The 26644-nt window shown below is 45.0% G+C and overlaps 1 protein-coding gene and 1 long non-coding RNA gene across 7 annotated transcripts in view; both read left to right on the plus strand.

The window, feature by feature from the left end:
- LOC120896588 (Krueppel-like factor luna) overlaps window positions 1-26644 on the plus strand; it is a 302013-nt gene that overhangs the window by 62503 nt on the left and 212866 nt on the right. The gene's annotated exons all lie outside the window — the stretch shown is intronic.
- LOC120896594 overlaps window positions 1-26644 on the plus strand; it is a 74314-nt gene that overhangs the window by 10449 nt on the left and 37221 nt on the right. The window contains exon 2 of the long non-coding RNA XR_005738441.1: window positions 5109-5154. This is a non-coding gene — a long non-coding RNA (uncharacterized LOC120896594). The remainder of the gene's footprint in view (window positions 1-5108; window positions 5155-26644) is intronic.

Here is a 26644-nt window from a genome sequence, read left to right on the forward strand (position 1 = left end):
CGCCAGCGTTCTTCGGTGTCGGTTGGCTGTTATGTTTAAATAGTTGAATCAGGTTGCGTACGGTTTGGTTTCTTTTTTTAGTTTTTGGTTCGTTATCACCACTACTCCTAATTATGCAACGGTTTTTTGCAGATCGGGCGTGGGGACAGGAATGGAAGGCAAGCCGAGAAGGTCTCATCTGCCTGTATTTAGAATAATTATTTAGGTGTATGTGATTAGTTATTGATTTGATGTGGCACAGGGCGAGCGGAGCGGTCTAGCTGTTGGCGGTGTATTAAACCCGTCCACCAAAACCGGCGACCGCTGGGACTCAGACACACAATTTATGGCAGTTTGCGCATTAAGTCATTATCTCATGGGTATTTCATGGTGTGTGTGCCTTTTTCGTATTGCCATATGCTAATTTGATCGGCAATAAATTTAACATCAATCAAAGATGATTTTTTCCCAATTGCTGTTGAGATTAGTAATCGCTTACTGTTAATAGATTTCATCTAAGCTAAAATGGGCCTGGGGAAAAAATTGCAATTTGGAGCGATTTATTATTTATAGCCTACTTCAACTAGTACTATTAATGCGTTACCTAGTGCCCTTATAGGAGAAGTAATATCTCGTTCACTGCGGTCCAGAACTAACATACAATCGAAACTTGAATTCATTGTTGTCTAGTGTAAACGATAATTTTATTAATTTATATTTTTTTTATAATAATAAAATAAAACTTATAATAAATTAAGGGGAAACTTTTTATTACACAATTCCATGGAAGCAGTCAAAGGTGAAAATAACATTTAGATGAAGCCTTTGGTTATTCAGGCCTCGCTCCCCTTCAACCACCAGGTGGCAGGAAACTAATTAATTTTAACACCTTTCAAAGGATTCCAATCTAATCCGGCCGATGGATTACTAAGCCACCGAAAATAATTGCCTCCAAACAATACACGAATTCCCGTTCGCAAGCGTTTATTACGCGGCCCAGGCAATGGAAGACTCCCCCACCCGAAACCACCCCCGCCTAAGCAGAGTACGAGAGCACATTAAAGCCTTACACGAGCGCTGTGAATGGCTGTGAAAACTCCAGCCCACAATCCTTTATGGCGCACAGCATAGGTGCACTCTAACTTTCTGAGACGGCTGAAACTGCCGTCCCGAATAAAGAAAAGGACACATGTGCACAGACACACCGCTGGTAAAGTTCAGCGGGCGGTTCAAGCTCGAACGGGGCAGCCGAATTGTCCGCCTGTGCAAATGCGATTTATGCTGTAAAGCAGTCGCTTCCTTTTATCCCCTTCTGCGCTGCAGCACACAGTCACACACAGCCACACATGATACGCAAGGCTCTTTCAAGGGTCGGGATCGGTTGAAGGTGGTCCGCAATCCGCATACACATATCGTACCGGCTAAAGAGAGCCCCATGTGTGCGTGTGTGTCAGAAGCGACAAGGGAGTGAGATCAAGTTCCGCATCGTTTATGCTACCACTGCGACAAAACGCGCCACCATTGAAGTAGGGTTGTGTGTGTGTGTGTGTGTGTGTGTGTGTGTGTGTGTGTGTGTGTGTGTGTCTGACAAAGAATTTAAAAGTCTTTTTAAATTCCTTTCCAGTTTTCTCTGGTTTCTTGCTTCGTTTGGAGGAAGGTTTTTTTTGCTGTTGTATTATTCCTGTCTTTTTCATCTTTTTTTTTTGTTGCAAACTCGTTCCACCCTTTTGCCCAACCTGCTGCCGGCGGCTGTGTATGGTTCGGTGAGTTGCTTTATTTGATTTCGTTTCGTCCCGTTCCTTGCATTTCCATCCCTTCTTCGCCGTAATGTCGTTTTGTTGCTCGTTTCGGATCTGGTCAGAGATCTGGTGCCGGTGGAAAATGGCCATCCACGGAACGAACGGAACAGCGTACCGGTGTACACGGACATGTGTGAAGAAACATCCGGAAGACACATCCTCGTAACAATCGTGATTGCAATAAATGGTGCACGTAGAAGGGGGAAGTGAAAGATAGAAAAAAAAAAGACGAATTCTCGCTGCTTCCGGCCAAAAAGGGATGCAGCCCCATTTCGGGCTTGCCAGACCAGAAGTGCCACGGTTTCTCGCGGCACGATTCTTCAAAACCGACGGCACAAAAATGCTTTTCTTCACCTTATGTGTGTGTGTGTGTTGGTAAAACAAATGAGCGACCAAACGGGAAGAATTAACGGTCGAGCTGGAAACTGCAGTCGGGCAAATGGAGGCGCATGGTGCGTTTGTGCAAGCGAACGAGACATTGGTACAAGTGAGTGGGTTTGTATGTGTGGGTAAAGAGTTAAAGATTGTAAGTGGGAGTAACGTCATAAGAGCAGACTGTTAGAGCCCCAGAAAAAGAACTCTCAAACGAGCCAGTCTAACCTTTTTCGTCTTCTCCGCTAAGATGTTTCTCGTTTATCTAGCGAATTCTTGTCGCCGAGAGTACATGGTGCCTTGGTGATGAATTTTTGATACCGGCTTGTTCGAAGAGTTTTGGAAGGAATTTGCCGCAGTCTTTCTCTGGTGCTCAATCTTAATGTATTTTAAATTGCTCGTTTCATTTAGCTGACGTAGTTTGGTGACATTTATAAAACTCTTTTACTGCAGTGTAAATTTGGTCGAAGAAGCAGCTAAAAACTTGCTTCGTTACACTATTTGCCACCAACTCGCCAAAACATATTTTCCTTGACATTGTTTTTCTTCTCTCAACCGATCGTCATGGCGATCATTGAACCAAAAAATCGCATCACAATCATGCGAGAGCTACCATTCAAAGCAAAAAACCCAACGCGAACGTTCAGCCGTGGACAAAATCCCACGAGCTGAGTGGCCAGCTCGCTAGGTCACCTTCTCGACACCCAAGTGCTGCAATAGATTCGCAATAGATTCGCAAACAAAAAGCCGTCTCATACAAAACGATGCACCGATCAAGAGCTACCGACGGATATGTGTATGTGCGAAGCGTATGCAAAATTTGTTGGAAAAACAGTTCACCCGAATTGCGTTCAATTTTGCGTTCGTCCCGGGCACGCCGAGAAAGGGAAGCCAATTTTCAGCCAGCTTACGTGCGTGACAATTGCACATCAAAATTGCATTGGTATCGGCATGCCGGCATGGTGCCGTACCAGGCGCTAGATGTTATCCCGTTTCAGCCTGTATTAGGTGCAGCGGAAAGCCGGGCCCGGCGGACCGGGTATGATCGATGATGTTGCTGCGGGGAAATGCAACAAATTCGACAAACGTCAGCGGCCGTTCGTTGTTTTCCGTCTGCCCGTGGCTCTGCGTCGTGGTGCGTTAGGATCGTTATGTTGCTTGCAAGACAAAAGCGCGAAAAGAGAAGGATGCTGCACGAAGCTGACGGTGCTGACGTCGTTTGCGGGTAAATCAACGGGCAATCCGACATAAATAAATATTGGATGTTTTGATTAATTCATTATTTACCGCCGTCATCGCTTTTCGGGTGACATCGGGCGGTGGATGCAAATGGGGCGCAGTCGGGCGGGGGGCCGGAATTCGGTTACCGATTGCGAAAAACACGGAAATGAGGAGGCAGATTTGGCGGGCGATATAGAAGCGTGGTAAAATGTGTCAGCGCTGTCATTGAGTTGTGTTTAAACTCTGTTTTCAATTGACAGCAGAAACGCGTCCTTGTGGGAAAAAGATATTTTGTACACGATTCACGAATGGAAACATTAATTGAAACTATGATTAAAAATGAAGAAGTTTCTTTAAAAACTTGAAGTGAAATGATTTTTTATCCCATGAATGCTGCCTTAAAGAGTAAGCGAGCACCTGTCTAAAATGGATTAATAATTCTTACCTGACTGAAGACTTCACGTCCCCGGTCGATGGCCGCTGTCACGCTCGAGCTGAAGCATTTGTCTTTGCTACTTTAATTCAATCGTAATATATTCCATTTTGTGATGAAACCATCGCACAGAAAGGAGTCCGTACCGTCTGCACAGCGTCTCGCAACATCCCGAACGTCACGTTCACCGTCCGGACATTCGGTGCACCCGCACGACGTGGTGCGGGTGTGCATCTTCCATGTGGGATTTCAATTTGTTTCGAATCGTGCCCTCTGCCGAGCCACGCAGCCAGAAACGCAGTCATTTTTCGCTCCCGGCTGCGCCCAGCCCTTCCTTCAGCTCGTGCAATTGCACCACACAACACATACACACACACACACACACACACACACACACACACGTAGACATCCATCTATGCGCGTGGATGCATGATTCTCGTTGAGATGAATGAATTTCATCTCCCAGGCTTTCCCCGTTTTTACACCAAACCGCTCGAAACAAAAACCGAGTTCGTTGAATTGCAGAAGCACAAAATGCAATATTATGTGCTTTCGCTGCACTTCTCCCCGTTGCTACACCCATCCCATCCCTCGGCAGCCACACGTCATATTTTCCCATATATTTTCGGACACCGACAGTCCGGGGTTTGATGGATGAGAACCAGCTGGCAACCGGGGGCGGGCCGGGTGAAAAGACCTTCGAAAAATGGCATCCCCCTTTCGGTCACCCGGCTCGTGCTTCTCCCAGGAGTTAGTTCATTAAAAGCGAACCTCGGCAGACGACGCGTGCAGATTTATTTCACCATTACTCACCGACCTGCCGGTGCGTGGATTTTGAAGAGCGTGTAAGGGAGAAACAAACTATAATAAAAAGGGAGAAAAAAACAAATGATGGCAGTACTGGTTTTCCGCTATATTAAGCTACAAGTAGGACCGTTGCAGCGTTGGTGGGTGACGTTTTGCATAATGTTTAACGCGCTACCCCACTGCCTGCAGGACAGAGCGGCTTTAAAGCGGAACAATGAGGTGTAATGGATATTTGGATTTCGATTGTTTTTGGGGCGTTAGAAATGAAAATCGAGTTAAAATTTTAATCGTAAAAAGGGGTGCTTCAGTTTTGTGCCGTTGCTAATTGTTGGTAGATGGCGCCACTTAAAAATGATAATTGGCTTTTAAACAAAATTCATCAAATAAGAAATCGAAATTTGAATGCAATTAACTGTTTCATTAAATATTGTGTACATTATATATAAAATTCGATATGATTATACTAATTTCCTACTCTTTTCTTCTTCAATTCACAGGTACGTTTCTATGTCGATGTCTAGCTTGGGATACTTTACTTTACATGTGAGTAACAATTTCTTACCATTGAACTAGAGCTTATTAGAATGCTCCAACCGATCTCAAAATAGGTACATATTGTTCAATGCATAAACTTCAATTCTCAATATCGTTACAAAGTACTAAAACGATCAGATACACAATTTCTGTTCCATTCCTTCGAGAGTGCCTTCAATTGCCACAAATTCATGCCAAAGCTCGGATGGATAAACTTTTCCGTCGCACTGTTCGATCCGCACCATTCCACCACCCGCTGGAAACTTGGTGCAAATTTGCACGGATTTACCCATATTTGCACGCTTTGGTGACGCCAGCCGAGCAAAAAACTTAGGCACATGGAAACACCTCTTGAGATGTGAAGAAAACGGTGCCTTTTTTGTGTTGCTCGTGAGTGCCGCCGTGTTTGGTGTCTGTTTTGTTTGACATGTTTCGAATTTCCCATACATGCGCTAACTCAAGCTGGTGGTGGTGGTGGTGCTGGGGGGAGAGATAGGGAAAATTTGCTCAAAACGAACAGTAAGTGGAAATCGACTCTTAGTACAACCCTCGGCAAACGCAGGCAAAACAGTAACGATGTTGACGAAGCACAGAAACTCATAGACACACACAAATCACACACATATGCGTCAAATTCGTCTACCGTCGCCGTCAGATGGTCTAGGGAAAAACGAGTTTTTTTGTGCTGTGCCTCAACCGCCCCAACGCAACCGCCGTAATCTGGTCGTCTGTGTAGAGCTCGGTTCGCACACTGGGAGCCCGGCACTCAGATGGTGTGAGATTCGTCTGTGTATCTTTCTGTTTCCTCCTCTGCTTTCGTGCATACGATTATCTAATATTCCGGAATGCTGTTTAGCACAAGCGAAAAAGTAAACAGATAAACCGCAACCGTTCGATGAAAACCGAGCAAATGCTCGAGCCTCGTGTGCTCGTGTTAGTGAGAAAATCAAACAGCAGCACCAAACAGCAGCAGCAGCAGCAGCATGCTTTATGTCTCGCTCTCCCACTGCCGAGGGAGATGTTAATTTTGGAATTATGGCCATTTTTTTACTGTTGGTGTTTTGTTGCTGGTCGTTCAAGGACGGTACCACAGTTTGGTGGAAGTAGTTTGGAGGCTAGGAATTTCGCAACCTCCTTAGTCGACGCTGCATGACCTCATGCTTCTTGGTGTGTGTGTGTTTGTGTGGAAAAAGACGCGTCAAAAATACGGAAACCATTTCAAAACATAGAGAAACGTTGCACCGCTGATTGGAGTAAGTTAAACTTCCTGCAAAGTCGGCCAATTCTTCTCGGCGGAGTCAGGACCTACCTGGGCAGTTTCTCATTAAAGTTGTACTGTGAAGACGTCGAGTTCTTTACATCTTATACCTACCCGGAAGTTTGCTGCTCCGGAAGGTCTTTTACATTGAGATTCCTAGAATTCAAGAACTTTGTGAGATGTTACGGTGCGGATATTGCAAAACCCGTGCCAGGTTTGGCGAAAGTTTGAGCATGAAATCTGCTATCAGAGAACCTGCTCCACATACCACAGCGCAAGTTTCTCGTCGTCCAGAATAGTTAATGGAACATTCAGGGGTGTAGGTTACTTGAATCCGAGCTACTTGGCGGACAACAACGGATACCTTCCCGAGTAGTGACTTCTCCAGTAGTTTCCAGTAGAACCCGGATGCCTAACCGATTACGGGCTCGTTTGAAGCTCCATAGAACGCTTTAACGTGCTCATGTAGGTGTGTGGTATGTGTGTGGCATTGCACCTCTGTTTACATTTGCATATAGATTAAAGGTACAATCTTATTAATAAAGTTGTAATTAAAACATGAATTGCTTCCCAGTTTTGCCACGGTGCCGGAACGGTGTTTAAAGGTACGCCACCGGTTACCGGTTGAACGCCTTGCGGCCCATGCGACATTCTCGACGGTTGTGTGTCGTCCTGTGTTGTGCCTTTTTATGTGCATTGGAGCACGTTTGGGCAGGTTCATCAAATCACAAACAAGCACATACACACACATCAACAGGGAAGATTATTAAACCATTTGCCTCCCTGCCCTGTGCGATATGGAACGGCAACTCGAACTCGCAAGCATAATATGGCGTTGATTTGTGTGTAATTTGTCACGGGTGAGCTGTTGTTTCGGGATCTGTTTCGCGCTAGAAGTTGTTTGGATGGGTGCTGCTTCTTACACACCCAACGTCCTCATTTCCGTCTGCCAAGATTAAACGGCATGATCCACGCTTTTAGTAAGAGATTTAAAGCGCATCACTTTAACAAAGCTTCTGTTCCACCCTTCGCACACTATCCTTTTGTAAAGGGAGTTCGAAAAGGCCCATAGCGAACCACACATTTCGGGGAGCGGGGAAAATGAAGCGAGTGGCAAAGTTTTGTTTGGCTTTCAAATTTTCGGTTGAAGCTTTACCGAGCAAAACCTCATACCACTGTCACCGTTCTGTCGTCGTATCGTTTGCACTTTAATGTGGTTTTAAGATTTATGTGTGTATTCTTTGCGTTCGCCATCGCTCGTCACCATACCCCAAACACCGAATGGATCATCCAGATACTCGGTAGCAGTTGAAGCCGGTGCGTGGTTCTGTGTCAACTCCGACACCAACACAGCCGAAGGGATATGATGCTCCGAAGTTGGTTTGAATTTTAAATGTAATTATTGTTTCCTTGCGAGCTTAATTACAGCATAACCTTCCAACCTCCGCAAAAGTATCGTTGGTGCCTGTTATCAGCGCTCGCTTGCCGTAGACTGTTGGTGTAAGTCACCGAATTGTCACCGAACGCTGGTGGGTGCGCTCGAGAGGTTCTTCCCTGTCTCCACAATTCCGGTACGGATGAGATGCGCTTCTGCGTTGGGAGAGGAGGCAAATGGCAGCGGCGAGAAGAGGTTGTCACATTGCCAACCAGCAGCCCGAATCTGTGGTGGTAATTGCTAAACTGTATTACAGAAAACAACCCTTTCCGTCACCTTTTCTCCGGGCGTTGGTGCATTTTGCGCACACATACACAATCATCAGAGAAGAGCAGAGGAATAGATAAAACGTTTATTGCAACACATCCTGCAGCAGCACAACTGCTTGGGCGGGGATACGAGAATTGGCGTTGGAAGCCGTCCCCACATGACACTCTATGAATGCGAGAGTGGAGAAAAATGATTGAAGTCCTCCGAACATCTCTGAATGCGGAAGCCGCCCGCAGAAGGCCAGAAATTTAAACTCAACTTTAATGGAATTATGTAACAGCTCCCTGGTAACAGTTCCGCCCTCGTGAAGAACTTCCCTTCTGGGCTACAGAATGAAATGAAGAATGGGCTAAAACGGCTCCGGTTGAGGTTAGTTATGCAAAATGGATACCCACCCATCGACTACGTACGGAGATGGATCCTGCTGAGGTGTCCGAACCAAACGGGAATCTGAGTTTACGAAAGGCGCCGTATCCGATGGTTCCTCCCCGGCAGCACCGGGACGTGTTCGTGCATAGAATTTTAAATGGTGCAATTACTTGCAAAATGCTTTCCCCAATGCTTGTTTGCTTGTTCTGCCCTACTGGCGAACGGGACCGGAGCTTGGAAGGAGCTGCCAGTAATAAATCCCCTTCACGCTTTCTAACCAGCAGGCAGCACATCAGATGCGGGCCAAAAACGGGTGAAAAACGGATTAGGAGGGAATGCTGAATGCCTCGGCAAATGGCTACCATTGGCGTTTGAGAAGAACCCACAATGGTGCAGAATGTTCGGGACCCAGCGCCTTGATTTCATTGCGGTGCGAAATAATTTTAACAAAACGCGCTCTCACTTCCCCCTCTCAATAATATAGGATTACGGTGGTAAATTTGAGATTGCTTTCCAATTTGTGTTTCAATTTCACCCCTTTTTGGCCTGGGTTAGGTTTCTTCGGAGTACGAGTTGCGCTTTCTGGCGCGTTGCTTAGCTGCGGCATCGTTTTCTTTGACCACGCTCCCGCTGTTAAACATCAAACGGATTCCAGCACCGGTGGTTAACAGGTTTGACATTGGTCGGCTTCCACAGCACCAAAACCGTGCAACTGGGCACGACGATGAAGACGACGATGAAGACGGTGGCTCAATTCTTCAGGTTTCTGTGGCAGGGTGTCAAAAATAGCAGTTCGAGCAGATTATCAGGACGGATCGAAGCGAGCAAAGTTCGTGCCGCCCGGACTTGAGCTGGCTTCACAAAAATGGTCGTTCCCGGCATAGCACAGTGTGCACCAAACAGCATCTCCCGCTTGCTTTTACCACTTCGCCAACCTACAAGAGCCGACTTCATCGCCGAGGTGTTAATGATAGATTATTATCCAATCACTCAGAAAGCGCATTATTTGCGGCGCAGTACAAATCTTTCTACCGACCGCTAGAGAGAGAAAGAGGGTATTGACGGCATCGTCGCGTCGTCGCCGCTGAGATTGGACGACTGTTGGTAATCGGTTGTGCCGAAAATCCAACCAGCGGTTCGGCACGCACGTTCTCGCTCGTCCACTGTTTACCTTTTACGGGTGCTGCAATCGATCGGCCGTCGAGACTGGCGGCTGAAAATGGAGCCCTGAACAACGGTGTGGCGAAGCGAAAGGAACGCTCGCAAAGGTTCGCTTCTATCGATTTGGGAGTGAAAAGAGATTTTTTTTTTCCTCCCAGTGAAAGCATCTTTAATGTGACGAAAGGACGACGGTTTGACAGGGCTTTCTGTCGATGTACGCTGCTCAATACAGGTAAGCGTTTCATCGTAGAAGCAGCTTTTTATTTCGTTGCACTTCACTTGCTACCGGTCATAATGGGAAGCAATTGTACGCTTCTTCACTCAAAGTTAAACCCAGGAAGTTAATTTTCATATTTTAAGCTGTCAACGGGCATGCAAAAAAAAAACGGAAGCAAAGGAGAAGGAGCAAAGGGCAACAACCATCGCAGCTACTTATGCTAATGTAAGTGGCATCAGTGAATGCGGAAATGAGGGGCGCGAGAGCTACGCGAGACAATGTTGTAACTAAACGGGAGCAACAAATTGAGCGAAACAGATTGATCATTCACGGATCATTTCGCTTTCAATTTGCATGCTTCGTTGTGTATGTGTGTGTGTCTGTGTGTGGAGCCGGTACGATTTTTCGGTTTCGCCTTTGTTTGGATAGCTTTTTTTTGTAGTTGTGTTTGGTTTTTGTTTTGTTCCGATGTTTGTGTTTAGAAATCAAAAAGCTTTTACGGCGAGCGTTTGATTAGTTGGGGACTGACTTTTGCCACATTTTTAAACGAAAGTCACCGGAGTGGAACGTTTTGTTATGGAGTGTCAATGACCGAGCTGTATTGATTAGTTGATTAACTTTTATAACAGTTTTGGTGCTCCATGTATGTTTAAAATGAGATGAAATCGATCACTTTTGTGCGATGATAATGAAAGACTTTTAGCAAAAGTAATTATTGATTAACACATCGATCATTCTTGAATGGTAATTCATGACCTAGGAGTTTTGATTGACGACAAATTAACATTCAAATGTTACTTTATCAACTATAACATTATCTTCAATGTTTTTTATTTCAATAAAGAAGATAATTTAACGACCCGATTGTTTGACATCCTTATGTTGTTCGTATGTCCACCCTCTTTTAGAATACTATTTAATTAGAATGCAAGTTTGTACTCTGCCGTACTAAAATACAGGATTGAGATGGTCCAGGAAAAAAAATACATCATCCGCTCTCAGGACATTACATTGGACAGACGAATCCACGTTACCCTCCTTAAATCAACGGTCTTTACTTCTGGGCCTAGAATTCTTGGAAACTAGGCGTTGTAGGGCTGAGGTGTGCTCCATATCAAAGTTATTGTTTTAATCCGTGTTCCGCGTATAACTCCTATGAATCATCAAATTCTACCCGAAGCACGCGCCAACACTCTAAATGGCATTAACGCACAACTTAATGGTGATATGCATAGATTCAATCAGTATTCCGGTCAGTTTGACTTCATCTTGTGCCTACATACAATAAATATTTTGTTTAGAGACTGTCCACAGACATGTGAGTCTCAAAACAATCAACGGATATTTCGACAAAAAGCATCTATTTCAGGTATCAAGGCCTTTTTACAACATCCATTTGTTCATTTTGTACAGTGCCTGTGGCACTTACAAATGATACATTATTGTAAGATTCAATTGACAGCACTCGCAGCAATAAAACACTCAATACATGTCCACAGCGTCCAGAGCGTGAGAAATTCCACTAGAAAACCGAAACATCACGCTGTCTTGCGAAAATAAACCATACGCCTAGAGCGCACACTAAACAATAACCAAATCGCACACACTCCTCCAGTGCTGCGTTCCTTTTTCGAAGCTCATCTGCCCGGCCGTCGCTTGATTGAACGTCGATTTGCATAAATATTTCATTACTTTTGTCCCGATCCCGAGAAAACAAATCCTCCTCCTCCCGCAAGGGTTTGGGCGGCCGCCTGCACGCAAGGCCTTGCAGGATGTCCATTTTGGGGGAGCGGGACGCACCATCGCACCCAGCGCAAGACGCATACGCAAATGGTATGTTTGGCTTTCGCATTACACCGTTCCGCATGTGAGCCTTTGCAGTGGTTGTTGTGTCGACCCCCCCTTGCACCAACTCACAGCATCCAGTATCGATTGTCACTTCTTGACGACGGGGTGCTTTCCCCACTCTGTTAGTATGTCCCTTTTTGTACGCACCAAACAGGTGACAGGCGTCGAGCATTACCGAGCTGCTGGAAGGTTTTTATTTTTTTATGTTTTGCACTGTGACCGATCGAAGATGTCCCGGGTTTCGTTTTCTCTCTCTCTCTCTCTCTCTCTCTCTCTCTCTCTCGCTCTTTCTCTCTCTTTCACGCCAATGCACGTCACCCTTCCGTTGGGTGCCGGCGCTTTTCCTTTGAAGAATCGAAGCAAGCAACAAGGACGTGATGACGCGTGCACGCATACAGACATACAGACCCGGAGTGGAGACAAATAAAGGAAGAGACGGCCCTAGAAAAAAGGGAAAATACATTACTGCGTGCAGGAATTTCTCATCAACTCCGAGCGTTGTGCGAACGCCATCCTCAAGACGCGCACGTTGCATTCTGGGCGAAACATTCCTTTACTTCTGCTTCAGCGTCCCATCGGGTTGCTCCCATCCCTTTGCCTTTCCCGATACTCAATCATCATTCGATTGGGAATTGTGCCTCTTTTTTCTTCGTTATTTGCTTGGGAGTGTTTTCCTTTCCCTTGCAGTATTCAAGTCTCGATCGCTGCCGCTGGAGCGGGTTCTTTGAAAGGTGGATTTTTTCCATCTTTTGTTGTCATTTTCCGGAAGGCCTCTCTCCCGAACCGGGCGAAAACCATTTGCTGTCGATGTTTGTGTCTGTGTGTACGGTTGCTTCTCTTGTGGAGGACAGAAATTTGTTTTCGAGCCGGAAACGGAAACAGAAATGCAAAACAAAATCAATCAAAATGACAAATACGATTTGGGCCCTCTTGCTTTCTCGCTCTATTTCCCCATGGGGCCTGTAAGAGTTTTTCCTCCGGCTCGTTCTACAGCCAAACATTCAGTAGGCGATGTTAACAATGCCGAAATGGGTCTCTGTATGTGTGTGTGTGTGTGTAAAGAAAAAAGGAAGAGAGGGGAATGGAATGCGTCTCACTGCCCGGGCAGGGACAGTCTCTAAAGGCTTTCTCGACAACAAAACGAGACAGTAGTAGGGAGATGAGTGGCGGTGAGCTTCAGCGAGGACAAATTGAGGTTAACCGATGACGGTTAAATTTTCAGTTGCGTCTCCCTAGCGAAAAGAATTTGCTGCTATTGATTACTGCTGTGCTTACACAATGTAAAAATGCGCATTCGGGTACCGTGGCAGCGAAGGATCTGGGGAATAATGTCAATTTTGGGATTCGTTTTAAGTGTCGAGTTCATTATTAAGTATTGATTGGGATGATTGGGGGGGCCAAAGGAGGCGATGTGTGAATTGCAGCGAGATAATAGACGATGGTGATGATGTTGATGATGAATTTCGTGAAGAATTGATTGACTGAGCAGCTCATCAAAGGGGTTTTTTGTTGAGGGTATTCCCTAGTTTCATGCAAAAATGGATTTGCTTGAAGAGCCTTTAGACATAGTATTGCTGTTTGTGTCACTAGATGGTGTAATTTCCAGATGTCCTTCAGACAGTGCTAGAACTCATATTACAGGTTTATGTTTAAGACTTCTTTATATTCCAAAGAAACGGCAAGGTCATAACGCTTGAGTATGACATCCAAACGAAAAGTAAAAATTGTATAAAAGTATTTCTACTTTCAGTATCCCTTCTCTCTGCACAAACAAGCTACTGAAGATGATGATTGACATTGACTTCTCTATAAAAGAGCTGACAAATGTGAAATCAGGGAGGAAGGAAGCCACCATCGGTTAAATAGACCCCATCTCCCCCCCACTTTTCGCTTGATAGAGTCATTCGGTTTGAAGTTGTGCATCAATTCGGGGTTGGAATTTCTGGCCATTTGTTTGCCCGCCAACAGCATCATGGTGCTGCACAAATAGCAACCCTCCATTGTCCTGCCCTGTCATTTTATATCACGTCGCTGCTAGCCTCACGAACAGTCCGAATCCATCGCTCCGGAGCACTGGGGATCTGGGTTTTAACTCACGTAGTAAAAGAAAAGGATGCATTGTGCAACTTATTCAAATAATGCTTTGGGTTGGAAAGGGTTGTCTTTTTTTTTGTTCGTTCGATCCTCCGCTTGAGTCGTTATTTGCGCGCTACGCTTGTAATCTACATGCAGCATTCGATGTTTGAAATGCATAAGATGGAAGGGAATGAAATAAAGAAGCAGAACAAAAAAACGGCCACCAGCTTCCACTGGACTACGGTGGCCACCGTGTGTGCTGACTGTGTGGCGGCGACTTTATGACCCCACGTTTGTTGTATGCAACGACCCGTTTCTTTTCCCGACCAGAGCGCACACAGTGCACTCCGTAGCGGAGGGTTTTCAGGTTTGCCAACCCGGTTCGGTTGGCGAGAATGTCGATGTTTGTTTGCTATGGTGGATTAGTTTTTTTGTTGTTGTTGCTGCTACTTGCTGCTCTGTCTCATTCCTCTCACTTGGCACACACACACACATACACTCACATACCTCTCGGAGCAACCATTTTAAGCTCCGGAGCGCTTAACTGCAATCATCACGTATCGGTGCGGTGTGGAATGCGCGGCATGGCGCAGTTGGTCGCGGCCACCACATCGCTACCACCAGCTAACCAATGAATCACGTTTTGCAAGTGCGCATACTACGCGCATGCTACCATTTACCGTTCGTTCGTCCTTGAGATGCACACAAACACATCCTTCCTTGGCAAGATGGTGGTGGTGCTGCTGCTGCTACTGCTGCTGCGAGAAGTTTATGAGGAATGCCAAATGCCCCTGTGTGGTGTGGGATTTGATGCTCTGCGGCTGTTGTAGCTGCCCTCTGCCCTCCGCTAAAGTTCGCGCAAACAATTCGCTCCGCTGGGACGGGGCTGACTGGGGCTCTAATTAGGGAAGAGGCCAAACGAATCAGCAGTATCTGGAAGTCATGTTCGGCAAACAGCGTGCTTGATTCCCAAGTGGTGACAAATGGTGATGGTGGTCGGCAGAAAGATAGATGGAAGATAGATAATGCTGACAAACAACATGGCCGTGGTTCAGCATAAGGCTGGAATACGCTCGATACAAGATACGCTTGTTTGCAGTAGCTTAACGATGCTCAAACAAAGCAATCGAGCAGATATGGAAGCATTTAATGATGTGCTATATAAATGTTGAGGAAGTACAGCGAGTGGTCGAAATAATGCGAAAATCATTCATGAAATTTTGAGCAGAATGTTGACCTACTAATGCACATTCCTTCCATAGTCGCATTGCCGCTCTAAGTTCTTACCGGACCAATTAAACCGACGCGTTCAACCGCTCGACAGCAGATGCACATGTCGTCTGCACAGCATGTCTTTAGAATGGATTCATGTTTCATGTTCCATTAGTCGGGGCTGGTAGAATTTGTGCAGAATCTACTTTTTGCTGGTCTGAAGCATGTTGAGTGTAAGCAACTTTGGTTTTTATTTACGGCACTGCTGGAACTGCTTTTGAGCTTCCTGTATTTATGCCGTCCTCAACTGCACACGCTTTTGTGACGCCAGAAAACGCCTTCTGCAGCTCAGTGTGCAGCTATTTGCCTGCACTAGGGTGGTACAAGACACCGATGAATCGAATGATTTGCTGCATTTTTATTGTTTTAAATTTGTTGGACAGCTTCAACCGCTTCGTACGGGTGCCGTACGGCGTCTGCCATCCCTCGAAGCTAAGCTCCGATAAGACTGCACACATATCGAGTAAGCTCCCCATACATAAGTCCGTTTTGGAATGTTGCGCCGAGCTGCCCCGAGTTCCATTTGGCAGTCACGATAACGCAAGCCTTTTTTGCATGTTTTGTTTGATAAAAATAAAACAAACCACTGGCGAGCGAGGGAATGCGAGTGAGAGGGAGAGATATCGAGCAGGACAGAATAGTCCCCAGAGAGCCAACGGCGTTTGTAGAAGCGAGCAGATAGCCAGAATCACACTATCAGCCGCTAGCCCATGTGGTCCTCCCGACCGATGGCTGACGTAATGGTTTTGTAAGCGTTTCCGATATCGTACGTCGCTGCAGCGTATCATACGTAAATGCAAAAATAGAAGAAAATAACAGATATGGTTCCGGTTTAATCTAATCGGGGGAGGTTTTTTTTTCAGAGAAATGGCATAAAGAAAACAGTAAAGCAACAGGATGTTAACATTGGTTATGGAGAAATGAGGGAATGTGTGTTAGCAAAAACAAAAAAAGGCAGGAACGGATACAGTCGTTCCCTGTTGCATGCACGATTTATTGGAAGGTTGGAATGTAATGGTTCCGTTTGGCGATTCCTGCAGTGTATTATCAGCTCAGGGGGCATAAGCTGTATTGCAACTTTGGACAATTTTCACTTTAGCTAATCATTATTGAGAAGTTTGGGCTATTTTTGTTCTTACTTTCTTATCTTCTTTCAGGAATCTATATTTCTGATCTTTTTTCTTAGTAAATCAATTTTGATTCTTATATTGCTTCAAACTATCCAACAGAATATACTTTTATTCGGCAAACTTCATACAAATTATTCCCATTAACACGAGCTAGCGCCCCGTATGATTCTATGTTTAAACTACTTTCAATCATCCTGGTCACGGCACCAAATCGAAAGGCATCATTTAAATATTCAAGAGAAAGAATGTGGAACTTTATTACTATTAGAACTGATATGATAATTAGTCGTTAAAAGTGGCACGATTTACAGCCACACTTCAATTCAATGATCTCGCATCAATGACAACCTCATCACTATCGATTGATCGAGAATGAGTAACATCCTGGCATCGTTACAAACAGTTACATAACGCAGCAGAATTTGCACACTCGTACAATCGATATTGGGTTGCAGGAGCTTGGGTTGTTTTTCTTTTTCATCATTATTTCAATTCCATTGCCGTAATGTGTTTACACTGGGGATGATCTTGCTGCCTTCCCTTCCCATCGCTAGCTACAACTCATCCGGCGACCAGTTTCAAACACGTTAAAACGGCACCGACTGTTGCTTGCCTTGATCATATCTAACCGATTGGTCATCGTTCGGGACCGAGACAGTGTGTGCATCAAGTGGCTCAGAGGGCATATATGGCCTGTTGTGTGTATCGGTGTGACCGTCCCCTCTTCTCCTCCCCTTGCAAGCTTCGTTCGAGAACGTGTTGTTCGAGCAAAGCGAAGCAGGCGTCATACATCACACCGCAACAGCCCTCGCTACAGCCCCGTCGCGCTCGGCAATGTAATATCGAGGTCATTCATGTTTGTGTGGTGTTTGGCGAGTGGTTGGCGATTGCAACAAACAGCAGGCAAAAACGCAGCCGACCCAAGCTGCATCGTACTACCAGCATCACCACCCACCCACCCTTGCAACCCTGCCTTCTAACGGAAGAGTGTGAGAACTGACGCTGGCGTCACTTGCACTGACATTGTACAAAATAGCTTCCGAAGCGTACGAACGCAAGCCTATATGTAACGAAGCCTAAGGTTTTTGTTTCTGTGTGTGAATATTGGCTACCAGCTGGGTGGGTTGGATCGGGAGGGGAAAGATGGAAAGAAGGAACTGCTGCTGACAAGAGACAAATGAAATGTCGGCTAACAAGTTGGTGACTGTGCTGGCCACCGAGAGGGTGCCATGGAGAAGGGGTTTTAAGAACATTTTCCTTCTTTTTTCTCTCTCCCTCTCTCTCTTCCGATGCTGCTGCTGATGATTCTGCTTTGAAAATAGCTCCAGAAGCCTTCTTTTTTTCAGCCACAACGGCGGCCAATTGTGCCAGCGGCGTCACTGTACAGCACACGATAATGGAATGCACTTGACGGAGCATGCACAATTGCATCGCGTGGGCGAAGGGTGACGGGGGCGGGTGCCCATTCACCATTCATGTCGCGTACAGCGTAGTGGCAAAAGCAAAATGCTCTCGGGGGGTTCTGCCCGCCGGCAGGGTGTCATCATTTTCCCATCTTTGGATCAATCATTCGCTGCTGCGGCCGCTGCAACACGTGTGGTACAAATTAAAGAAAGAAAAAACACTCCCATACACATTGTGGTGCAAAAGTGCAAGCTAAAAAAATGCACCACAAAAGTCAACGGAAAGTGAAACAAAAGGGGGGTGACGGGCAACGCAACAAAACGATGCAATTTGTTACTTTATCATGCTGCTAGCAGGCCTTTTGACATCTTCTCGAGAATGAAACACCAAGTGTGGGGTTGTGAGTGTGTCTGATGTCGATGCAAGAAAATGGAGTATGGATCAGTAAAAAAGAAGAAAAACTAGAGCCCATATAATGGCTTACCTTATAGAGAAGGTAACGTTTCGCAACAAAAAAAAAAAACAAAACCGGCATTCTTCCTTAGTTGGCAAAAATAGACGCACAATTAGCTGTCGTTTCGCGAACGAGTAGCGGAAGTGTGTATAAATTATAAATATTTACACGCACGGTACGACCCCGCAGCAAACAGTTGCATCTGTTTGTCAAAGAACAACATCCCACTAGCCCCCTCCTGCTCAGCTTCGGTATCGGTTAATGTCACTCAACAGTTGAAAAGGGCCTTCGGGTTGATTGGTCCTTCGGCTTTTTTTGTTGGTGAAGCGAGAACACACAATTGCTTAATTATTGCCTCATCAGTTGTGTCGTGAGCTAGTTTCACCGCTTGTTTATTGTTGCGAATGCGCGAAACGCCTCAGGATGATGACCGTATGTGGTTTTGTGCTCCGAATATGTATGTAGCAGAATATCGTTTCTGCTTAAATTCTTCTATTTTTCAAAATAAATCAATCAATGCGATACACCCGCATATCGTCATGAGCTTAAATATCACGGCAATGTTAGGTAGCAATGCTACGGTTCACTGCTCGAGCGCACACACACGCAACACTAATCGATGTGAAATCAATACCCAACAGCGGCATCCTCGTAATGTTTGCATTCGACGTTACAGGCAGCTTCGGTAAACATCATTAAACACGGTGCATTGGGAAAAAGAAAACACCTCCCCCCCACCGATGCAATTTAAACTGTTGCTGGGTAAAAACAAACCCTGCACCGAAACTGCATGATGCACCCTCATCGTCACAAAATCAACATAAACAGGCTCGATCTTGGGTTGGGAGGTAATGTGTGTCAGATTTTGTTGTTGATCTTTTTTGTTTTTGCGTATCTGCCCCTCCCAAAACATTGTGCAAATCAACGCAGATAATTAAGTACGTTCGCACGTGTATCAAACCCCCGAACGAAAACGGGGTTTGCCGGAATGCTCGCAGGGAGTTGGGCGTTGTTTTATCGATGCGCTGACCGCCATTGGCCCAGGCAAACCAAACTCAAGCGGCGGAAGGCTCATCAGTGCATGGTCAGCTGTGCATTGATGTAATGTTTACCTTCCAAACCGATGTGTGATTGTGCTGGTTTAGGGTGGACGGTGGTTTCATGATGCTGTTAGGCTCATGTTTGCTGTGGGCCCCGCTAGCAAAGCTTGTAAAGCAAATATATAGCTGAACAGGGGAAAGTTGTTGAAAGAAGCTAATGTTCAAAACGGTGTTCAAAGTGCAATCGACACAAAACAAATTACTTTTAATGTTCTTAAAATAGAGCATTCGTTTGATATCGTTCATTGCTTTTGTTACGGCATGCACAATTATTACGATTATTGACGACTCCCATCGTAAGACGATTTTAAGAACGATTGGCTACGTTGTTTTCTTTTCCAATTATTATGAATCTTTTTCTTTGCATTTTGGCCAAAAAAGTGTGTTTTAAACCTCGTCATTTAAACGCAGGAGGGTGGTACTATATTTCCTTGCAAAAAAAAAAAAAAAACAAAAAATACTTAGAAATTCTAAATTGGTTAAATGAAAAAAAAAAAAATTGCTCAAAATCTAATAAGAAGAATGAAAATAAGTTCAGATTCTAGTCAGTTTTATCAGTGGATCGGTGATGCGGTCTAAACTCTTGCTAATCTCCTTGTAAAATCATGATGTTTCGATAATAAAAAAGCAAGAATGGTTCGCTGCATATCGAAAAGTGTCAAAAAATAATGCAAAATAGGTCGATTTACCTAGAACCTCCGGTTAAACATATTAATTACAAAGGTTTTTACTATAATATTGTATCCAGATTTTTTTTAATATAGTTTTCTAGTTTCTTATTGTCCATTTTAAATATCATAATTTGTTGATTAGAATGCATTGCAGTGTCATACTGAAAATTTATTAAGGTTTTAAAAATCCCCTATATTATGCTCAAGTCTGTTTCATTCATTCACGAACCCACGCTCTGAGTCTATGCTGGGAACGAAAGTGAAAGCCTAGACTCGACTATAAAACACCCTCCTGTAGTGTATGGTAGCACACACAAACACACAAAATAAGAACAAATGCTTGAATATATTAGCCCGGCCAATGATTAGAGATGCTTGAGAAGGCGTGAAAGCTTTGGCATCTCTTCGGCATGTTTTAACGCCAGCTAAACTCCGCACACCTCCGCCCGTGCGTTGTGTTTCGTTTTTGCTGCTTGGCTGGCTCGTTGAGACTCTCGAAGCGGTCAGCGCGCTGGCCAACGACACCAGCCAGCGTGACAACTGCGCCGCGTGTGTCGCTGCTCAAGCATTAGCATAGATGAAAGGAAAATTATGCAAATGCAAAAAGAACGCGCGCGCTCCTTCCGCCCTGCGCGGCTCAATTTGGTATGCCCCGATCGTTTGATTGTTTAAAGCACTTTCTAGCTTCTCAGTCAGTTGACAGTGTTGTTGTTTTTTTCGCATTTTTGTGTAGACTTTTTTTTTTTGGTCGCTGTTCATCTCATTTGCACCGGTGGCTTATGGGGAAGGTACTATCCTGTTTTGTTTCGCTCGTCTTCTTTGCTTGCCAATTTTAAGTTTATTTTTTGATTCTCTTCACACTTCCTTCCTGCCACTTGGTACGAGCCTAACCATTTTTGTGACACTTATGAGTGCCTCCACATGTGTATTTGTACGTGTGTGTGTGTTTTGGCAAATATGCATAAATAATGTATTGTATGCTAAAGAGCAAGCAACTTGGATTTTTCTTGTTTTTGCAAACGAGCTTCTTCCGGGTGGCGCGAATTCGCTCTTACGCCTAGGGTGGAATCAGTTTCCGATGCGTCAAAACAGTTTGCTTTGACAGTTCACCACACAGTCCCGGCAGTGGCAGCATGGAAGAAGGCGTCAAACCAGGCAAGGGAAGAAATTTTACGAGCCTGCATATATTCTATGCGTTTTTTTTTTCTTCTCTCGTGTCACCATCTTCTAAGCCTCTTCCTTAGCATTTCTTTTTGCTGCGTGCCATGCGTATGTGTTGAGCTATGCTTCGAGGTCGAAATAATATTTATATGCTAATTTAATAGTCAGCGATTTTTTTAGCCGCTATACTCAACGTCAAACACACTCACACACAAACACATAGATTTGCCATCGTTTTGGCTGCTATTGCGTTAGTTATTAAGCTTTGCTTTGTCGTCTTTTTTCCGCGTCACCTTTGCTCATTCCACCTCGCTGGAAGCGAACGACTCGACGCGGTTGCGTTTTGGGTTGCGATTCCATCCCATGACGCGACATTCCAATCAACGCCAAACATAATGCTGCGTGAGGGTGTGGAACGGCCGAAGGGCGGGAGCGTGCGGAAGACTGTCACCGATGTCATCAATTCATTTTTCAACGTGCCGCTGATCGTCATGCTGGGCCGTCCGCGCTTCCCACTGATCGATAGAACGATTCGTGATGCGTCACCGGCCGAGTGGTGGTCGAGATGAAAGCGAATCCACTTCGGGGCGTGTGAATTTTCGCGTCGTTGCGTATGCTAATAGCATATTGGTGCTGGAGTGGTGGTTCGGTTTTGGGGTGCGTTGTAGCACTAGCGACATATCGGTGCTGTTGTTGCGCCGAAGTTGTCCCGTTTGTGGCGGTGAGTTTGTGTGCCTGGATTATTCAACACTTTCGATGCGTGTCCTACTACTACTGCTGTACGCGGGCGAAGTGAGGGAACGATGAACGATGGGAAGGCGAAATTTGTTAACGAATGTATTTATTGGCTCGACTGTCGTCCTTGCCCGCCTGTTATTGGTGACGATGGCCTGTGCCAGCCAGGAGACTGGGACCCATCGGCAGCCGGGTGTGACCGGATGGTGGAAGTGTTGGCAAATTAGAGATTATAAATTGACGGTCCTGATACACACGAGTCAGCCAGCCAACCGGCACGAGCGAAGCAGCTTTTCCGCCAGAAAGCCTCCGCGCTGGCGCTTTTAGAGTGTCGAATGCTTGCGAATGCTTTTGTGTGGTCTGCCGGTGAAGAAATATTTAAATTCGTTTGCGGAACGAGCGCTAGAATGTTGATGCGTGTGTGTGGCTTCAGTTGTTTTTGTTGCGTAATGTTTTGCAATTAAAAAATGATACCTTCATTGAGGTGATAACTTATGCTCCTTATGTGATGAGCAATAGGTATTTATTTAGATTTCGATTCTTTGCATTGTTTCAAAAGGAATGTTTTTTTATTGGGAAGTTTAACATTTCTAGTTTTTGTTAAGGTATTGTTAGAGCCGTTTTAGACATTTAATCATTTATTTTTTGGCTGAAATTATCTTAACACTCTTTAACAATATAACATGCCAATCGAGCCTAAGGTTTTCAATTTTGATTATTATTGCCTAAAAATATTTGAAAAAAAAAAAACATACAAATTATTTGCACACTCGCCCAGAATGTATCATTCCGATCAGAATTTAAAAACAGTAAAAAAATGTCAAAACAAGGTGGCGTTTTCATTTATCCCAAGGCACATTAAAGAAATCAGGTGCTGGAATCTAAAATCAATGTGTGTGTAGACCAGGTGGTCTAGTCACATATAGTTTGACAACTTATTTCTGAAAAAAGCTCTATTTGACAGAACAGGTGAAGCGAATTTCCATAGGAAGGATACTTTTTCATAGCAGCACATACATAGCAGACATTGAGTTCCTCATCAAAGAAGTATCGAAACAAAAATGGATGTTAAGTCGTTCAGATTTGATATAGCTTCCAATTAGCAGCATTTCACGTTTTTGAGGAAGTTTAAGTGCATAGAATAAAGATTTTAAGAGTGTTTTGTGTATTTTTCAAGCTACAAGAAAGCCTGTTGAGCAAATGTCTTCACTCATCTTGTCAAGAAGTGACATTCTAATTTGGTTATAAAATCAGGCTATGAGACCACCTGAGGGGTGCTGGGTTTGACCGATGTCTCCCACAATGTCGCCCAGCAGAAGCACTATAATCTTTTAAACCTTTTCAAAAACCTTTTAAATAGCTACACCTTAAGATAACCTCACCTGTTTATTATACTAAACTTAAAACTGCTATATAACCCAATTGACATTTTCGAGCACGAATAACCGGGAACTCGAGCAAAGTTCCTTAAACTTCCCTTAAATTGCTCCAGTTTAAGGGAATTTAGAAAGAGCCCTTTAAAATCAACTGTGATGCGACTGTATCGTTGCTTTCTTCTAGATTCGCTCGGAAATGATGAGTTTTATCGTTATAGTAAGTCATGCGTTAATTTATTAGCTTTAGTTTTTTATCAAAAATCATCAAAACCATGAATCGACGGCATCGTCCATCGATAGAAGAAAGTAAAATTTACGAACACAACAAATTTTGGCGCTTTCAGCACACTTTATCACACATTAATCCACAGTTTCAGGCGTACCGAGTACTAATCGATATGGATATATATCAGATATGGAACAACAATTTCGAGCAAACGTCATCCTTCAATGCAAACAGCTGACAGGCTGAAATTTGAGCCAACGATCGTGAAAGGGAAAAGAGCTCAATGTTAGTAGTTTCATCTCCTCTTTTTAAACACAAATAGCTGATGTACGAATATTTAATGTTAGATTCTATAATTTAAAGACATCATCGATTGCAAAACTCAATACGCAAATTGTGATTATTAATGCCTAATATGTAATCATTTCAAAACAGATCACAAAACTACAATTTCTAACAAATCTCTAAATCAACTTTTAGCGTCAAACCCATTGTGGTAAGTCAATGTAATGTACAGAAAACGTCTCTTTTTACCCCAAATACTTACCGAGCCCTAAATTATCACCAACTGACAGATCAAAAGGGCACAAACACCCGCTGGTCCCGATTGCGTATCATACAATCCTCCTTCCACCGTTCCATGATCCCGGTTCATTTACAACCAATCAACCTTTTGACCTCTCGATCGCGCCACCCGATGGTATGGACCCGCACCCGCGTAAAGCCCGGAGCGCGTACATCAACTGTCCAGATGGGCATTACAGATAATTAACACTCCGTCCCCTTCGATAACCCGTGCCGGTTCACAGGAACTTCGAATAAACTCCGGGCGCGAGTTATCGCCCGCATGGGGTGCTGTTGGAACTCTTTGGTTGGCTTTTTTTTTCTCTGCTTCGTTCCATTCACAAAAGCGACTCACCATCGTTTTCTAGCCGACCTATCATACCGGGAATCACATTACAACCGAAACCATTTGTGCTTGCCCTGGAAGGGAAAGTCGAATCATCAGACACTACTATTGCACCTTTGGCTTGTGACCCCTTGGTGCGAGTGACTTCGTGCGCTCTTTCTTAGCTGGTGCCTTAATTATGATTGAAGCGATTGCCTTAAGACACACACATACACACGGGCAGCCTCGGAAATTAGATTTGCGTGTAGTTTTAAACCACCCAACTAGAACAACGGTGGCCTCCTGGTATTGCCGTCTGCCGGGAAATCAGCGGGCAATCATTGGCTCTATTAATATTACATTTCCCAAGGAAGGAACGTCAAGCGGCGGAATTCCCGGCTCAACGGAAGCAAATTATGTTTCACATTGTTGCGTTCTCGCTCCACAATGGGGAGCCAATTTTACAGGGCGTAGAATGTAGAATGTACGCACGACGTGTGTCTCGTGGACGGCATCTCGCGTCCTCGGGCCCAAGACTTGCCGCGACCGACTGAACTTCGCGCTCGACGACGCAACCGCACATTTGACACGCATTTTCATTAGTGCTTAACTGATTGAAATTATCTTGTAAGCCATAAGGATACGGATTTCATTGCTCGCCAACGGGAAAATGGGAGGTCGTTTCTTGCCGTGTGCGTGTGTGATGTTTAAAACTGTAGCTCCCCAGGAATGTGTGGGGAGTGAGAAACCACAGACAGACAGTGAGAAGGAGAGCACGAGATCCTTTCTCTCTACCATTTAGAACCATCTTTTTCCCTGGAACGACCAGATTTCCTCACACACAAAGCGCCCACGTCACAATGAACGGCGAGCGCTGGAACAAATGTTTTCCTATTAGCGGAACCATTAGCGAAATGAGATAACGCGCAGCCGGAGGAAAATCTTGGGCAATGGGCTCAGGCACGCACTGTGGAAATCGGTTGATCCAGCTGATCTTTGCATGCGATAGTTACGTTGTGGAATGTTGTGAATATTGGCGCGTGTAGTAGTCGACTCTCGTCACCCCGCACTGAAAGGACACCGACATATGTGGCGTGTGCTGTGGCGTAACGGGAGCCCAACCAACCATTTCAGCATTATTTTATAGTTTCTGCGGTTCGTCTGGCATGCTGGCAGGCTTGGCTTGGATCTCTGTTGGAGGGAAAGATGGCGAAAACGCCGAAGGGGCGTAATTGGCAGTATTGTGGCTTACGGTCAATAAATTAACTATTAATTGTATTAATTTCGGGTGCGCTGTCCGATACGGCTATTGCCGGGTGAAGCGTATGCAGTCGAGCCCCGAGCCGGGCTAAGGTCGTTTAACGGGTCGGTTTAAGGTCGGTTTACTCCGCACAAACCGGACTCCCGGGACGGAAGGAGGCAACGCAGAACCCTCTTGGCTGTAATTTTGGAAGATGAAAATTCTTCCCACTCCCACTGACGCTATTCGACTGATAAATGTGTGCATAAAGCTCCTCTCATATCTCGCTCCGCTCTAACTCGCACTGTCTCTCTATCTCTTTCTCTCTCTCTGCATAAAGCGTCCGAAGCGAACTTGTGTCGATAGATCGCACCCTGGGATACGGGATACTGGCAATAATTAATGAGCCTCCTTCTTGGGAGCCCGGTTCGTGTACTTCGGGAGGGAGCAAACTTCATCTCTTCCTGCCCCGAAAAAGCGATCCAAACCTGAGCACGAATCTATATATCATCTTACCGTGGGTACCGACTGTCGAACGGCGAAACGGTTCTAGGAGGCATCTGGCAACGCGGCGGAGGGGCGGCCAACACGCTTTTTACACGCTCCACTTCGGTAATCAGATAAAGGCTTCATTAAAGCAATAATTCATTCGGAAAAGCAAGCCCCGGCCGAGTGCTCTACGGACACTCTCGCCGAAGGAACGGTTCCCGTCCGTCATCTCGGATGTCCGGTCCCATCAATCCGGGTCGGTTCTTGACACGGCACACCGACTTTGCCGAATGAATGGAACCGAATCTCTGTTTGACTGAGATGTCTGTCCCGTTGCATGGCTGGCTTTGAAGCAGAGGCCACATGGCCACTAGCGGACGTTCATGTAGCGTTCGTCTTGCGTCACCGAAGCCAATCTGCCAATCGATGGATGACTTGGAAAGGCAGACAATTAGAACTCGGTGATGCTATGACCGGTCGGAATGTGTATGTGTGTGTGCCCTAGTATTGCTCTTTTTTGTCTTGTACGCTGTTGTTTCATCTCTATTTCATACTGCAAGAGCGGTGCATGAATCAGTGTGATGTCACAATTTTTGTTTTTTGTAATCGATTTCCGAGAGCCTTTCGATTCGTTTCGATTTCGAAAAGGGGTCGTACAGTAAAAAAGGGAATGGAAAAACAATTTGCACTCCAATCGAATAGCGATACAGCATCGGAG

This window comes from Anopheles arabiensis, chromosome 2 (assembly GCF_016920715.1).
Source record: "Anopheles arabiensis isolate DONGOLA chromosome 2, AaraD3, whole genome shotgun sequence".
NCBI lineage: Eukaryota > Metazoa > Arthropoda > Insecta > Diptera > Culicidae > Anopheles > Anopheles arabiensis.